Source organism: Schistocerca gregaria, chromosome 1, assembly GCF_023897955.1.
Source record: "Schistocerca gregaria isolate iqSchGreg1 chromosome 1, iqSchGreg1.2, whole genome shotgun sequence".
NCBI lineage: Eukaryota > Metazoa > Arthropoda > Insecta > Orthoptera > Acrididae > Schistocerca > Schistocerca gregaria.
Genome location: NC_064920.1, coordinates 857,800,007 through 857,804,288, shown reverse-complemented (window position 1 = coordinate 857,804,288; position 4,282 = coordinate 857,800,007).

Genomic DNA, 4,282 nt, shown 5'->3' with positions numbered 1-4,282 from the left:
CATCTTGCAAAGATCACAATTCCCTCGAAAAAACAGTTCAGGACAGAAATGCGAGTTGAGATCACGTGTTCTGAAGTGACTTGATGTTCCGTGACGTGATGGAGAGTGTGAATATTTACATCTTGACACGATGCCCGGTGTGAATCGCCTTTCCTAATCAAGCTCATTCTACCCACAGTGCTTTTTCCACTTCAAGTTGCAGCCATATTGCAATCCATCTCATTGTAAAGTATTAAATACGGTGCCGGTATGTATGAAAATGAACTTTATAAATGTAGTAGAGAGCAAGGAAGTTAGCACGCTGTATTGGTAAGTAAGAAAAGCACTGACAAGAAACATTAGCGTGACTGTTGTAAGCGTCAGCAAAAGATGAATTTTACGATGACGGAAGGCAGTAAGAATGAGGGAAACCATTTATGTTGACGAAATGTTAAGAGCCATATCAACTTTGGCAGAACACATCAGTATAATAGAAAAGGTATTTCAGAGATTTATAAAGTACGGAGTAACAGCAAATCTTAAAAAAATCTAACTTTGGCGAAGAACAAGTAAAATTTGTAGGACATGTCTTATCAGGACAGGGTATATTACCAAGTTCAAAGAAACTAAATGCCTTACGTAATTGCCCACCCCCAAGGAACAGAAAGCAATTGAAAGCATATATAGGACTAACATCCTTTTTCCAAAAATTTATACCACAGCAGCTTATGAATAGCGATGCCCTTTTTGTTGATAAAGAATAAGCCTTGGTTAGGCCACGCGGGATTAGCTGAGCGGTCTGGCGCTGCAGTCATGGACTGTGCGGCTGATCCCGGCGGAGATTCGAGTCCTCCCTTGGGCATGGGTGTGTGTGTTTGTCCTTAGGATAATTTAGGTTAAGTAGTGTGTAAGCTTAGGGACTGATGACCTTAGCAGTTAAGTCCCATAAGATGTCTCACACATTTTTAAGCCTTGGTTATGGGATGAGAGATGCCAGGCAGACTTTACCAAAATCAATATGCATTAATATCATCAAACATTCTGAGTCATCCTGACACATCGAAAGACTTTCGTTTAAGCACAGACGCCTAGTCTCAGTGACTGGGGGCATGTTTGTTCCAGATACAAGAAGAAGAAGGAAAAACTGTACCCAAAGTCATCGGCTTTGCCAGCAGAACTTTATCAGAGGCGGAAAGATCTTATTCCGTATCAGAACTGGAAAGTTTAGCAGTAATTTGGGCGTTTAAGAAATTTGAATATACGAGGGTCAGTCAAAAAGTAATGCCTCCTTTTTTTTCTACGTTTAATTGTCAGGAAATTTAAATGCAATTACATAGGTTGAAAACCACAACATTGAGGATCATTTTGTCATTTTTCAATGTAATCTCCGCCCATCTCTACAGTTTTGGTCCATCTTTGAACAAGGGCATGTATCCCAGCACGGTAAAAATCACAGCTCTGCTTCCTAAGCCATTGACGCACGGATGTTTTGACGGCCTCCTCATCTTCAAAATGAATCCCACGATGAGCTTCTTTTAGTGGCCCGAACAGATGGAAGTCTGATGGTGCCAGGTCAGGGCTGTATGGGAGATGAGGCAAAACTTCCCATCCAAATTTGACAATCTCGTCAGAGTTGTGACGACTGGTGTGTGGTCTTTCTTGCATTGTCATGCAAAAGAAGAACATCTGCCATTGATTTTGTTGGGCGAACTCGCTGAAGACGTGCTTTAAGTTTTTTGAGGGTTGTGACGTATTGAACAGAATTTATTGTGCATCCCTGCTCCAAAAAATCAACCAGAATCACACCCTCTGTATCCCAGAAAACTGTTGCCATAACTTTCCCTGCCGATCGCACAGTTTTGAATTTTTTCTTCCTCGGCGGGCTTGTGTGACGCCACTCCATTGACTGCCTCTTTGATTCGGGTTCAAAAAAATGCACCCATGTTTCGTCCCCGGTCACAATTTTTGTCAGAAACTCATCTCCCTCCAAACGGAAGCGCTGCAAGCGTTGGGAGGCTATTGTTTTCCTTGCCTCTTTATTCTGATCGGTTAACATTCTTGGAACCCACCGTGCACAAACTTTTGAGTACCCCAATTGTTTAATAATCGTGATCACACTGCCTTTACTAAGAGAAATAATGCGACACACTTCATCTGCAGTCACCCGACGGTCACCACGAATGATGTCATCAACTTGCTGAATGTTGTGTGGAGTCACTGCACTCACCGGCCTGCCGCTCCGCTTTTCGTCAGTCAACGGTGTTTTCCCTTCAGCTTCCTTACAACGACGAACCCATCGTCTAACAGTGCTGACATCCACTGTCACAACACCATACACCTTCTTCTGTCTTTCATGAATGCGTATGGGCGTTTCACCTTCTGCATTCAAGAATTCAATCACACAACGCTGTCTCAAACGAACATCGATGTCGGCCATCTTACAAACTTCTGCTGTGCTGCCACCTGTTGACACAGAAAGTTACTACTGCAGTGGATTGCAGAAGAAGGTTTGAGGAATGGCGCCAAATTCAAATTTTTCACTTAACTTAATTTTTTTAAGTAGAAAAAAAATGGGAGGCATTACTTTTTGACCGACCCTCGTAAAAACTCTAAAGACTATTGTGATCACCAATCATTGTCTTTTCTCTTAGCATGTAAACTGTTGCACCAAAGACTAGCGAGGTGGTGTTTGTACCTGCAAGAATTGAATTCTGAAACAATATACATAAAGGGCAGTCAGAATTTTATTGCACACGCATTACCCAGATTACCTCAGGGACTAGACGAGTTGAGTGAACTGTCTGAGCACGATTCAGAAATCCGTACATTATTGATGCAAAGTAGTAAACATAAATCACACTACAAAAAATTTTGTAAACAAATCAGAATAATACAGCAACAAGACAACAGGTGTAAGAGGATAATATAAAATCTAAACCGAAATGCAAACCACAAGGTAAGTAAATGGTATCACTTGTACAAAGGCGTTTTGTTCCACTAGAAGCACGAAAGTTCTAACCATTGGTGCGTATGCCTTCCAGAGAAATGTATCGACGAATTTATCAAACACACACACAATGTATGGGGACATTACAGAGTAACAAAATGTACAGACAAGATTTCCAAACTTTGTTATTGTCCTAATGTACAACGATGTGTTTCACAAATACTAAAAAAGTGTGCTATTTGTCAAAGAACAAAACCAACAAATATGACAAAGCTTACAGAACTACACCCCTTACTTACATAAGCTCCACTGGAAATGGTTTCTCGATATCGCAGGGCCATACCCTAGAGCAAACGGTGGTGTCAAATACATAATAGATCTATATGATATTTTCACACAATACATCAAACTTTATGCAACAAAACCACCACATCCAGAATTGAAGAGGATTATTTACAAAGAGTAGGGAAACAGATTAACAGATAATGCAGCCTATTTCGCAAATGGAAACAATTCATGAGTACACAGGGCATTAAACACATCTTGGTAAGTTTCTTCCACTCAGAAGCAAGTCCCTTGGAGAGGGTGTTTAAAGAATTTAATAGATTTATAAGGACTTACACTCATAATAAAGATTTAAAATGGAATGAATATGTGACTCCATTTATGCAAATAGTAAAAAATTTCCCCCACTCTTCCACAGGTTTCACTCCTAATGAACTTATGTTTAACACAAAGCAAACTGACGAATGGGAATCAGCCATACCAAAATTACCTACTAAGGAATTAACTTTACAGTATAAAATCAAACAAGCAGTAGTTATACTAGAGAATAGAGCACAATACAGAAAGAGAATATACAACAAAAAGTTAAAACGAGTTACACATTTTTTCGAAAGGCAACGAGTCCTCTTGAGAACACATCCCAAATCGACAAAGAGCGGTAAGTTGAACAAAAAATGGCAATTACTATACTTAGAGCCATATATTATTGTAAAATACCTTATCTTGGAACTTATAGGTTGGTATACGAAAGAACAGGGAGAGACAAAGGTCTCCACCCTCACAAAGACTTAAAAGCTTTTCACGAGCAGTGACGCGATGTCACAGCAGTTTTCTTGTCATAAAATATATTTATAATTAATGTCGTAGTTTTATAAGTAAGAAATTTTATTAGGTGTATTTTAAATGAAGTGTGTATAAACTCAAGTAATTTTCGTGTTTCCTAAGCAAAGACAAACATTTGTTTGGGAGGAAGTGAAAAAACACAGCTTCATGCGAAGCAAAATGCAAACTGGAGCAGCGTACGACTCAGCTCTGCGTGCTCTATAATGGATGCTTAAGTCAGTACTAGGG